Here is a 14,111-nt window from a genome sequence, read left to right as displayed (position 1 = left end):
CACGCGATCTCAGCAAGGTATGTGTATTTCAGGGGTGCGCGGGAAGTTCCACACGCGATTGGCCCAGTGCGAGCAGGGTACGTGTATTTCAGGGGTGCGCGGGAAGTTCCACACGCGATTACAGCAAGGTATGTGTATTTCAGGGGTGCGCGGGAAGTTCCACACGCGATTGGCCCAGTGCGAGCAGGGTACGTGTATTTCAGGGGTGCGCGGGAAGTTCCACACGCGATCTCAGCAAGGTATGTGTATTTCAGGGGTGCGCGGGAAGTTCCACACGCGATTGGCCCAGTGCGAGCAGGGTACGTGTATATCAGGGGTGCGCGGGAAGTTCCACACGCGATTTCATCAGGGTACGTGTATTTCAGGGGTACGCGGGAAGTTCCACACGCGATTGGCCCAGTGCGAGCAGGGTACGTGTATTTCAGGGGTGCGCGGGAAGTTCCACACGCGATTACAGCAAGGTATGTGTATTTCAGGGGTGTGCGGGAAGTTCCACACGCGATTGGGCCAGTGCGAGCAGGGTATGTGTATTTCAGGGGTGCGCGGGAAGTTCCACACGCGATCTCAGCAAGGTATGTGTATTTCAGGGGTGCGCGGGAAGTTCCACACGCGATTGGCCCAGTGCGAGCAGGGTACGTGTATTTCAGGGGTGCGCGGGAAGTTCCACATGCGATTTCATCAGGGTACGTGTATTTCAGGGGTGCGCGGGAAGTTCCACACGCGATTTCATCAGGGTACGTGTATTTCAGGGGTGCGCGGGAAGTTCCACACGCGATTTCAGCAAGGTATGTGTATTTCAGGGGTGCGCGGGAAGTTCCACACGCGATTTCATCAGGGTACGTGTATTTCAGGGGTGCGCGGGAAGTTCCACACGCGATTGGCCCAGTGCGAGCAGGGTACGTGTATTTCAGGGGTGCGCGGGAAGTTCCACACGCGATTTCAGCAAGGCATGTGTATTTCAGGGGTGCGCGGGAAGTTCCACACACGATTACAGCAGGGTATGTGTATTTCAGGGGTTCTGGGGAGTACCACACGTGAATTGGCCGTGTGGGCCCTCCCAGGTGTACGCTCCACAACCACCACGGACCCTGCAGGCAGCCCACACCACGGGGGACTACCCTGCACCCATGCTCATGTCCCGCAGGCAGCCCATCCACCATGGGCATGCCCCCCAGCCAACCCACATGTCACCTTGCACAACTGATCAACAATGCATGTCTCCCACCACCCCCACCCCCCAGACACCAGGGGCAGCCCCCACCAGGCCCCCACTCATGTCCCCCTGCACCCCCACCCCCCAGCATCCAGGGTCACCCTCCACCAGGCCCCCACTCATGTCTCCCACCACCCCCACCCCCCAGCCACCAGGGTCACCCTCCACCAGGCCCCCACTCATGTCTCCCACCACCCCCACCCCCCTGCCACCAGGGGCAGCCTCCACCAGGCTCCCACTCATGTCCCCCTGCACCCCCACCCCCCAGCATCCAGGGTCACCCTCCACCAGGCCCCCACTCATGTCTCCCACCACCCCCACCCCCCAGCAGTGCAGGGGCAGCCTCCAGCAGGCCCCCACTCATGTCTCCCACCACCCCCACCCCCCAGCCACCAGGGGCAGCCTCCACCAGGCCCCCACTCATGTCCCCCTGCACCCCCACCCCCCAGCATCCAGAGTCACCCTCCACCAGGCCCCCACTCATGTCTCCCACCACCCCCACCCCCCAGCCACCAGGGGCAGCCTCCAGCAGGCCCCCACTCATGTCTCCCACCACCCCCACCCCCCTGCCACCATGGCCACCCTCCACCAGGCCCCCACTCATGTCTCCCACCCCCCAGCATCCAGGGTCACCCTCCACCAGGCCCCCACTCATGTCTCCCACCACCCCCACCCCCCAGCCACCAGGGGCAGCCTCCACCAGGCCCCCACTCATGTCCCCCTGCACCCCCACCCCCCAGCATCCAGGGTCACCCTCCACCAGGCCCCCACTCATGTCTCCCACCACCCCCACCCCCCAGCCACCAGGGTCACCCACCACCAGGCCCCCACTCATGTCTCCCACCACCCCCACCCCCCTGCCACCAGGGGCAGCATCCACCAGGCTCCCACTCATGTCCCCCTGCACCCCCACCCCCCAGCATCCAGGGTCACCCTCCACCAGGCCCCCACTCATGTCTCCCACCGCCCCCACCCCCCAGCAGTGCAGGGGCAGCCTCCAGCAGGCCCCCACTCATGTCTCCCACCACCCCCACCCCCCAGCCACCAGGGGCAGCCTCCACCAGGCCCCCACTCATGTCCCCCTGCACCCCCACCCCCCAGCATCCAGGGTCACCCTCCACCGGGCCCCCACTCATGTCAACCCACCACCCCCACCCCCCAGCCACCAGGGGCAGCCTCCAGCAGGCCCCCACTCATGTCTCCCACCACCCCCACCCCCCAGCCACCAGGGGCAGCCTCCACCAGGCCCCCACTCATGTCTCCCACCACCCCCACCCCCCAGCAGTGCAGGGTCAGCTTCCACCAGGCCCCCACTCATGTCTCCCACCACCCCCAGCCACCATGGCCACCCTCCACCAGGCCCCCACTCATGTCCCCCTGCACCCCCACCCCCCAGCATCCAGGGTCACCCTCCACCAGGCCCCCACTCATGTCTCCCACCACCCCCACCCCCCAGCAGTGCAGAGGCAGCCTCCAGCAGGCCCCCACTCATGTCTCCCACCACCCCCACCCCCCTGCCACCATGGCCACCCCCCACCAGGCCCCCACTCATGTCTCCCACCACCCCCACCCCCCAGCAGTGCAGGGGCAGCTTCCACCAGGCCCCCACTCATGTCTCCCACCACCCCCAACCCCCAGCATCCAGGGGCAGCCTCCACCAGGCCCCCACTCATGTCCCCCTGCACCCCCACCCCCCAGCCTCCAGGGTCACCCTCCACCAGGCCCCCACTCATGTCCCCCTGCACCCCCACCCCCCAGCATCCAGGGTCACCCTCCACCAGGCCCCCACTCATGTCTCCCACCACCACCACCCCCCAGCCCCCAGCCACCAGGGGCAGCCTCCAGCAGGCCCCCACTCATGTCTCCCACCACCCCCACCCCCCAGCAGTGCAGGGGCAGCCTCCAGCAGGCCCCCACTCATGTCTCCCACCACCCCCACCCCCCAGCCACCAGGGGCAGCCTCCACCAGGCCCCCACTCATGTCCCCCTGCACCCCCACCCCCCAGCATCCAGGGTCACCCTCCACCAGGCCCCCACTCATGTCTCCCACCACCCCCACCCCCCAGCCACCAGGGTCACCCTCCACCAGGCCCCCACTCATGTCTCCCACCACCCCCACCCCCCTGCCACCAGGGGCAGCCTCCACCAGGCTCCCACTCGTGTCTCCCACCACCCCCACCCCCCAGCCACCAGGGTCACCCTCCACCAGGCCCCTCATGTCTCCCACCACCCCCACCCCCCTGCCACCAGGGGCAGCCTCCACCAGGCTCCCACTCATGTCCCCCTGCACCCCCACCCCCCAGCATCCAGGGTCACCCTCCACCAGGCCCCCACTCATGTCTCCCACCACCCCCACCCCCCAGCCACCAGGGGCAGCCTCCACCAGGCCCCCACTCATGTCTCCCACCACCCCCACCCCCCAGCAGTGCAGGGTCAGCTTCCACCAGGCCCCCACTCATGTCTCCCACCACCCCCACCCCCCAGCCACCATGGCCACCCTCCACCAGGCCCCCACTCATGTCCCCCTGCACCCCCACCCCCCAGCATCCAGGGTCACCCTCCACCAGGCCCCCACTCATGTCTCCCACCACCCCCACCCCCCAGCCACCAGGGGCAGCCTCCAGCAGGCCCCCACTCATGTCTCCCACCACCCCCACCCCCCAGCCACCAGGGGCAGCCTCCACCAGGCCCCCACTCATGTCCCCCTGCACCCCCACCCCCCCAGCATCCAGGGTCTCCCTCCACCAGGCCCCCACTCATGTCTCCCACCACCCCCACCCCCCAGCCACCAGGGTCACCCTCCACCAGGCCCCCACTCATGTCTCCCACCACCCCCACCCCCCTGCCACCAGGGGCAGCCTCCAGCAGGCCCCCACTCATGTCTCCCACCACCCCCACCCCCCAGCCACCAGGGGCAGCCTCCACCAGGCCCCCACTCATGTCCCCCTGCACCCCCACCCCCCAGCATCCAGGGTCACCCTCCACCAGGCCCCCACTCATGTCTCCCACCACCCCCACCCCCCAGCCACCAGGGGCAGCCTCCAGCAGGCCCCCACTCATGTCTCCCACCACCCCCACCCCCCAGCCACCAGGGGCAGCCTCCACCAGGCCCCCACTCATGTCTCCCACCACCCCCACCCCCCAGCAGTGCAGGGTCAGCTTCCACCAGGCCCCCACTCATGTCTCCCACCACCCCCACCCCCCAGCCACCATGGCCACCCTCCACCAGGCCCCCACTCATGTCCCCCTGCACCCCCACCCCCCAGCATCCAGGGTCACCCTCCACCAGGCCCCCACTCATGTCTCCCACCACCCCCACCCCCCAGCCACCAGGGGCAGCCTCCAGCAGGCCCCCACTCATGTCTCCCACCACCCCCACCCCCCAGCAGTGCAGGGTCAGCTTCCACCAGGCCCCCACTCATGTCTCCCACCACCCCCACCCCCCAGCCACCATGGACACCCTCCACCAGGCCCCCACTCATGTCCCCCTGCACCCCCACCCCCCAGCATCCAGGGTCACCCTCCACCAGGCCCCCACTCATGTCTCCCACCACCCCCACCCCCCAGCCACCAGGGGCAGCCTCCAGCAGGCCCCCACTCATGTCTCCCACCACCCCCACCCCCCAGCCACCAGGGGCAGCCTCCAGCAGGCCCCCACTCATGTCTCCCACCACCCCCACCCCCCAGCAGTGCAGGGGCAGCCTCCACCAGGCCCCCACTCATGTCCCCCTGCACCCCCACCCCCCAGCATCCAGGGTCACCCTCCACCAGGCCCCCACTCATGTCTCCCACCACCCCCACCCCCCAGCCACCAGGGTCACCCTCCACCAGGCCCCCACTCATGTCTCCCACCACCCCCACCCCCCTGCCACCAGGGGCAGCCTCCACCAGGCTCCCACTCATGTCCCCCTGCACCCCCACCCCTCAGCATCCAGGGTCACCCTCCACCAGGCCCCCACTCATGTCTCCCACCACCCCCACCCCCCAGCCACCAGGGGCAGCCTCCAGCAGGCCCCCACTCATGTCTCCCACCACCCCCACCCCCCAGCAGTGCAGGGGCAGCCCCCACCAGGTCCTCACAATCCCCAATCATGTGCGTAATGGTCAGCCTCCACAGCCAAAAAGCCCTACCAAGTAACCCATTCACCCACATGGAAATGGAAATCACATGTTACACCCCCAATGTTCATGAAGCTAATGAACCCATGTCTGTCACACACAATGGTTGCAATTGAATGGGAAAACACCCAACATGACATGCATGAAACCAATGAGATGAAACCACACAGTGAAGTATGGAAACAAAATTGTATTGAAAAAAATAAAGAATGCTAAAGAAAGAAAACAAATTACAATGTGAATGAGAAAAAAGAAAAGCTGCATATCCTTATGAAAACACAAAACGGCAAATCAGAATTCCAAAAAATTTTGTCCAAAGTCAAATGTAAAAAAATCTCCATGCAAGGAATAACTATGTAAAAACATACCAAGGGTCCATGAGCCCAACTGAACAAAGGAAACCTACTAAAAAAACTACCTAAAAATCAACTATATACAAAAAGTGGAGCAGTGTCCGTCGACTCCAAATCATAATAAGAAAGAAAGGAAACCTAAAACTAAAGAACTATATACAAAGGCGGCGGGCAAGTCCAGCGGCTCACTCCGTGGTGTCCCGGGCCAGGGCATCATCGAACTCCTGTTCGATATCCCGGAGGCGGTCCAGTTCCATGGCCCCGAGGGTCCGCAGGGACGACGCCATGTCCTCCTCCAACCCCCTGCGGACTGCCTCGAGGCACTCGGCCCGCCTCAGGGCCCTCCGCATGGAGTTCTCCGCCCTGACCATTGTGAGCCGCGCCTCTTCCGCCCGCCGCCGCTCCGCACCTATGGCGTGGCCCAACCGCTGCCACACGGAAGACACTCTCTGTCCTGGGTCCCCCTGCCCTCCGGCCGATGCCTGCCCCTCCGATGTCGAAAGCCCCGAGCCTTCATGTCTCCCACCATGTTGCTGCTGCTGCTGCTCTGCCTCTGCCCGTGCACTGCCTCCTGCTGCCTGCACATCCTCCGCCGGCTGGGGTGCAGTTGTTGATGTGGCCACCCCTGCTGGACCTCCGACTCCCGACTGTGGCAGGGATGCCTCCTCCACCAGCCTGGCCGCACCGTCAGAGGCAGCTCCACAGGGCACCCAGGTGACTGATGGGTGGGAAGATGGCACAGAGGACGACTGGCGCGTAGGGTGTCCAGTTGAGGAGGGGGTCGGAGCAAACCCCATCAGACGGAGGAATCCGGCCTGGGTGACCTGTCCCAGCAGGCTGACGTGGTCAACGAGCCATTCGAGATGACGTGCAGTCTCTCCATGAAAAGACTGCAGGTCACCTCGCATGGCCCGTTGACGCAACGCCACACCAGCCAGGACAGGCTCAACCCGGACCTGGATGGCCACGTCCGCAGGCAGAGGAAGGCCAGTTGACGTCAGCTCATCCCCTGCCTGAAAACGGGTCTGGACGTAGGCATCCCTGCTGGTGCAAGATGATGCAGGGACAGGATCGGGGACAGGATTGCACACAGGCATCTCCGCGGCGGCCTGTGCTGCCTCCTGTCCCTGGTCCTGCACTGCACCACTAGCACCAGTGGGATCCCCACCTCCAGACCCCGTCCCTGGTGCTTGCACAGCCTCCTCCTCCACCAAACCCCCCACCAACCTGGATGACTCTGTGCCATCTTCCCCTGTTGGGCCCTGTGGGGTCCCAGCTGCCCCTTCTGCTGCCGAGGACTCCAACTGCAACCTCCGCCTTTTGGACCTCCCCCCGGCAGCTGCAGCCTGGGACGCGGCACCGGACTCCTCACTCCCCGACGAGATGACAACACGGGAGGGGAGCTGGGCCTTGCGTCTCCGGCTGGCGGTCGGATCCCCGCCGCTGTGCTCCATAGCACCTTCTCCGCCCTCTTCATCAGTTGACGCTGCAGACAGGGAGAAACAAAACACAGGCATCAGGGCACTGTACAATGGACACATACACACATGACAGTTGCACATGAGTGGCATAGGCAAACCTCAGACATGGCATCACAATCCCCAACACACATGTCATTGCAACTCGCACACATGAGCCATACCACAGCCATATCGCAACTGCCACCACCATCCCTACACATACAACAGCATCAGCAGCCAAAGGGGAGCCAGACATCACACGCAACACAGGAAGTGCACCACACATGTACACACACCACCACACTTGCATGCATGTCTACACCTCTGCCAAGTGTCGCACTGTTCAGACGGGCATCCATGTCACATCTGCCAATCAGGCTTCCACATACCGCTGTCACATGCATCCATGTTGCATCACTGTTGCACCCTTGTCAAATACACACACATGCACATGTACACAGTGCTCATACATGCAGCCGAAAAAACATACATGCCCGACATCACGGATATGTCTACTTACATACACATTCATCCAAACATGTGTGCACGCACAACTGCATTTGCCATGCAAGCCCACACACACAAGCACCATCCATGTCTCACACATTACAGCCCTCGCATGTGTCAGCCCCACGGCCCTGTACACCCCCACCCATACTCGACCCCATACAAACAGATGTGCAACCTGCACAATACCGAATAATCACCACACGCACTGCTCACAATCAGGATGCATGTACACTCACCGCTCGACTCCAGACGGGTCTGCTTCTCTAGGACCTGGACGTGGAGCGCTGGGGATATGCGTTCCAGGACCCCCATCTGTTCTTCCGACAAGTGGCCCCGGCGCCCCTTGGCATCCGCTGCCTTCAAGAGGCGCCAGGCCTTGTTCAGGGTCCTGGACCTGAAGTCCTCCCAGCGCTTCCTGACATGTTGTAAGTCCCGGACTGCCACCCCCTCTGCGTTGATGGCAGTCACGATGTCAGTCCAGATCCGAGTCCGTCCTTCCTTGTCGGCACGGGAACTTCCGAAGAGGGCATCATACTGCCCCAGGACTTGCTCCACCAGGACACCAACTTCGGTGGCACTGAAGCTGGTGCCCCTCTGCCTCTCTGGCCGGGGGTTGTCAGTGGTCACAGATGGTGTTTGCCCCGACATGACAACCCCAGAGGCAGGAGTGGGTGGGCAACTGGGTCCTGGGGCTGGGCTGTGGAGCGATGGAATTCCAGTCGGGAGTCTTCGGTTCCAGCAGTGGTGGTCACAGCAACAGCACCCCTGGCTGATGTGCAGGCAGCAAATGGCAGTGCACGTGGGCAGCAGGCAGTCAGGCAGCAGCAGATGGCAGGTGGGAGCGTGCTCGGGGCTCTGGGGGGCAGTAGTTCTGCCTTCTGGGCAGGAGCGTGGTCTTCCGTGTGCTTACGCGTGGCCAGCTTGGTACGGAGTGATTTGGCACGTGACAATCCTGCACGTCAGCGTGAAAATCGAGGAAAGGCCCTTAGCGCATAAGCGCGTCAGCACGCATACGCGAATCTATTGGACCAAAGCACCTCAGCGCGTAAGCGCGTCTGTGACGTGACCCGCACGGGTGTTTCCCACACAGCACGTGATAACAGAGCACACGTGGAAAGACTGCACGTCAGAGTGTCATCGCGTGTAATTGGACAGCACGTCAGAGTGTCATCGCGTGTAATAGGACAAAAGTGCGCGTACACGCGATTGGCCTATGTACGTGTATATCAGGGGTGCGCGGACACTTACACACGCAAGTACGTCAACGCACCTGTATCCCGGGGTGCGCGGAAATTTCCACACGCTATTGGACTGGGTGCTGGATTACAGGGGTGCGCGGGACACACGCTCGCCTACAACACGCGCAACGCATTAATTTGCGCGCTAACAAAATAACTAGCTCAGACCCAGGATGAACATACCGTTCCTAGCAGCAGTGGGCGTGGCCTACCAAAGGAGGAGGAGGAGGTTAGTCAGGGCCAGAATATTCACACCCAGAACCAGCCTTTTCGGGATGCCTGATGACCAGGTGCATGGGAGGTACAGGTTTCCACCACACATCATACTGGACCTGGTGAGTGAGTGGGAGGATGACCTCACATCACCCACCCTGTGCTCCCAAGCACTCAGCCCCCTGGAGAAGGTCCTCAATGTACTGCACTTCTTAGCCACTGGATCATTTCAGCGGACAAGTGCCATTGTGGGTGGTGTATCACAGGCCACCCAGTCACGCTGCCTACACCAGGTCTTGAACATCATCACTGCACGCCCATCAGTCCGCAGGCACATATACCTGCCCAGAACCCCTGCAGAAAGGCATGCTGCCGCCCTGGATTTCTACGCTGTGGCACGATTCCCCAAAGTGTTAGGTGCCATCGACTGCACCCATGTGGCTCTACGTCCCCCCAGGGCATCTGAGCACATCTATAGGAACCGCAAGCACTGGCATTCCATCAACGTGCAGGTAGTATGTAATGCCAAGGGAATCATCACCTCAGTATATGCCAACTATCCCGGGTCAACCCACGACAGCTTCATTTACCGAATGTCCACCCTAAGCCGGGACCTAGAAGCTGGGCGGCATGGCGATACATGGCTGCTTGGTGAGTATGAATGCCACTGCACATGCATGCATGTCAGATACTGAGCAAGGTCACAACCCCACCAATGATACCAATCACCACCTCCACAGGGGACAGTGCCTACCCTCTCAGCCCCCACATGATGACGCCAATTCGGAACCCCACCACGCCACCCCAGGTAAGATATAACACAGCCCACATTACAACCCGGGGCATAGTGGAGCGCACATTCGGAGTGCTGAAGTCACGCTTTCGCTCCCTTGACCGTTCTGGCGGGCAGCTGTTGTACGCTCCCCCAGTAGTGTGCAGGATCATAGTGGCAGCATGTGTCCTGCACAACGTTGCAACACGCCGGGGCCTGGCCGTGGACATGGTGGTGGCACCACATCCCCAACCACATGCACAGCCGCTGCGCATGGGAGGGGAAAGGGCACGGGGGGAGGCAGCCCGTACACAGCTAGTGGCTAATTACTTCACATAGAAATCACACCCCTGTGGAGTGCACACTGCCCTGGCACATTCCAACTGACAATCAATGATGACTCAACCGGACACTGATCCTGAATGTCTGGAGAATGAACCGTCAAAACCATATCAGCCTGAGATTGTTCACCTGGAAGTGTCACAATGTGTGCATCCCTACCCACACAGACACCACCAATGCAGTTTTGTGAAGTTACACATTCAAGCAGCTAAAATGAATACCCACTTGCAAAATGCAACAAGAGGACAGTGCCATGTCAGCCAACCCAACCCCAGCACCGCCACACGACACACCGTGCCATGTCATGCTATTTGCAGGTAAACAAAGTAATCCCCACAACATGACACTAGTGTCACAATGTACAGTGTCCCTATTAGAAACTTGCAACACCTGAAATGCTCACAGTAATGCCGGACCAACAACAAACTTGAGCACATACTACCATTAAGATGACATCACAAATGTTAGATATTAGTAGTCTCACCACCTGGAAATGCCTGCACTCCCACCACTACCAACTGTGCAGTGTTGGCGCCATGTAGAGTTGTAGGTGCACTGCTGCCAACATGTACCCCATCTCCAGACTAGAGGTCCTTGTGTAGACATGAGGAAGGGACCTGCAAATTGGGAGGTAGACACAGAAGATGAGTTACACATCAATGCAACATGCAGTGTACAACACAACAGCAATATGCACTAGGAATGTATACACAGTATTGACTACAGACTGCCCACACAGCTCATGGGAGTCCAACGTCACTGTGTAATTCACTGTCACTTGGGCACACCCTTTGCAAGCCCATGGAAACGGGAAGCAGGAGGGGTGTGTGTAACTCAAACCCAAGCATCTGAACCAAATACATTACAAGCCTGCATGTGCCCAGCCACAATGCAGCGTATGCAAACACAGGAACCACGGAAGCCAACAAATCGTCCCAAAAAAATTGGGAATAAAAAAAATAAAAATAATAATAAAAATAAAAAGAAATCAAAAATGGCCATTGATGGGCCCGGGGGGGGTTGGGGAGGCCACCCTTGAGGTCCGAGGACAGGATGCACACTAGAACCCACCTGCGTGGATCCTGGGAAAATAAAACACCTCCATGGGCTCATGGCCCACACGGCTACCCTATTGTTGGAGTATCACTGCTGTCGCTATTATCACCCTGTGCAGCTGCATCCGGAGGTGGTTGCACTATGGGAGGCAGCCCACGCAAGGCCCTAGTCTGCTCCTCCATGGCTGCAAGCATGCGGGTGTGGTAGGTCTGGTTCTGGAGGATGAGTGTGCGGAGGTCCCCATGCAACAACTCACGGGATGCCCGGACCTCCGCCCTCGTTGCCTGCATCTCAGCTGAGAGCGTACGGGTGAGACGCTCCAGCTGCTGTTCTGTCCTTTGGTGTGTTGAAGCCTCAAGCTCAACAAGAGTCGTCCTGAGGTGAAGGAGCTCCTGCCTCAGGGCTTCCCTGTGGCCCTGGGACTCAATGGAGATGGCCTCCTGCAGAGTCGCCAGTGCCGCCCGCCTGTCCCTGTTGGACCCCAACATGTCCTCCCTGTGTGACTGGCAGATGGAGTCAGTTGCCTGCTCTAGTCGCTCCATCAGCCTTTCAGGGGGGACAATGGAAGAGGCCACCCTATCCATGGCCTGAGCCATCATCTCGGATGATGCTGCCTGTTGGGTTGCCATACCGTAAATGGATTGCTCCCATGCGGTATTGCCAGGTGGCGTACGGCCACCACGTCGGCGGGCACCACACCTGTCTGGGGCAAGGCGAACTGCGCCTTGCTGTGCCGGCACTGCCTGAGGCTGCAGGACTGCATTCCCCCTCTGATCTGCTGGCCCAGGAACAGGATCAGATGTCGCAGAGTGTGACCCTGCATCCGTAACCACCAAAGTCGTAGCTGCCAACACTGACATCCCCATTGAGGGTTCTGACCCTGGTGCAGGTGGGTGGAACATCTCCACAACCCCAGCAGTATCAGGTGCGTCTTCCCCTGCAAAGACATAAAAACAAAGAAATGGAAACAGGCATTAGCACCATGGCACACAATGAGGGCTGAGTAGCAAGAGAACCAGTACTTGTTTGACACATGTCCCATATGACTAAAACCCTCCCATGCATGCACCCTCACTGCCTATGAAGGGCAGGCAAATGGCACACACTGATGACACAAAGATGGAAGATGAACACATTTTCTGCATGCTGCCTGGCAGTGGCATCACACATTGGCCTGTGATTGCCAGGTGAAACACACATGCCATCACACAGGTGGCATGTACCATTGCTATTGAGTGAAGATGTAGAGGAGGGCAGCACCTATTCATTCAGTCCAGTTCCCGCATGTAATAGCTTTCCTAATTCAAACAGGTCAGATTCTTCACCTGGAGCTGCCAGTCCGAAATGGTCCAATTGCACAGGGACATGTTTGAACAAATGATATCCAGGTAACAAAGTCACTCCACTTTACCATAGCCATGTCAGACATGTGACTAGAGGACTGCGACATGCCTAGTAAAAGTGGTGGAATGCAAACAATCTGACTAAATGAACAGTGAAAAATTAAGCAACTATGTAGTGGCAAGGTGACACTTCAAGGGCAACTGGCGTGCAGTTGGGCTAGATGTCTACTGTTGGCAGAAGGGATACTGCTATGGCCAAATGCAGCTGCACAGGATGTATTGCATGAAGCACATGGCTGACCCATACGACTCAGGCGCACACACTCTCACCGGGCACACATACAGAAGCCCTCACACACACCATGCACATGGATGACACACACATGCATGTGCACTCACTGGACAATGCCTCGTAATCAGCCAAATCTCCCACGCCTTGGATCTGTTCCTCTGTGACGTAGGTCCCAGCGACTGACTCATGTGGAGTGAGTTCCGTGTCTACTACTGGAGACCCACCTCCAGTCACTAGAGTTGCGGCATGACTTGAGGCCAGCTTACTCTTTGCCCTGCACTTTAGGTCATTCCAGCGCTTATAGCAATCATTGGCTGTGCGCCTCACGATTCCAAGGGCACTTACGATGTCCGCAACGGTCTGCCAGTGTGCCTGGCGTTGTGCAGGTGTGGTCTTGGATCCTGCAACAATGACCATCTCGTTGTCATGTGCGGACACATACTCGACAAGTGCATTCAGTTCGTCATCCGTGAAGCTGGGCTTCCTGGACGGGCCGGACTGTGTAGCCGTGTCTGGGGCATCAGCCTGTGCCGGACGAGCACTCTTCCTCTTCCGCTTGGAAGGTGGTGGTGATCCTGAGTGTCCTGCGCCGCTCTGGACACTAGGGGCAGGAGCCCTGGTGGACTCTGTATCAGGAGTGTGGGGTTGCACACTCAGCATGGGAGTTGGTGCAGGCATTGGCTCTAGTGTGATGGTGTCAGGGGGAATGTCAGCAGCATGGACTAGGACCGACACTGTCCGGGCTGGGTGTGTGAGGGCTGGGGTGGATGGAGCCGCAGCTGCCCCTGCAGCCTCTCCGCCCTGCCTACTTGGTGCAGCAGATGACCTTGCTGCCCCAGATGCACGTGGCATGGTGACATCAACGTGCACCAGCGCACGTGTCATAGGCCTGCTGACCTGGAAGTCAGCCATGGAGTCATCCAGGTCTGGTGCCACAATGGGCTGGTCCAACAAGGGCTGAGCATGGATGGTGTCAGCTACATCAGCCTCAACGGGAGGGGGGGGATTATGGGTGCCCTTGACTGGTCCTCCACACATGGGGGGACAGGCTCACCCTGCAAGTAACGACCATGTCCCCTACCGGATCCACCACGGCCACCACTTGTGGCTCTTCCACCTTTGCCACCCTTACGGAATCCTCGCCTCCCAGCCATGGCACTGATGTTAATGTGCGTATGGGAGTGGCTGTAAAATATTGTC

The 14,111-nt window shown here is 60.1% G+C and overlaps 1 protein-coding gene across 2 annotated transcripts in view; it reads left to right on the top strand.

Moving 5' to 3' along the window:
- NUP210L (nucleoporin 210 like) overlaps window positions 1–14,111 on the top strand; it is a 1,198,481-nt gene that overhangs the window by 684,517 nt on the left and 499,853 nt on the right. The gene's annotated exons all lie outside the window — the stretch shown is intronic.

The sequence above is a fragment of the Ambystoma mexicanum genome, chromosome 1p (assembly GCF_040938575.1).
Source record: "Ambystoma mexicanum isolate Mex_15411 chromosome 1p, UKY_AmexF1_1, whole genome shotgun sequence".
Classification (NCBI taxonomy): domain Eukaryota; kingdom Metazoa; phylum Chordata; class Amphibia; order Caudata; family Ambystomatidae; genus Ambystoma; species Ambystoma mexicanum.
This window is presented reverse-complemented; position numbering and strand designations above follow the sequence as displayed.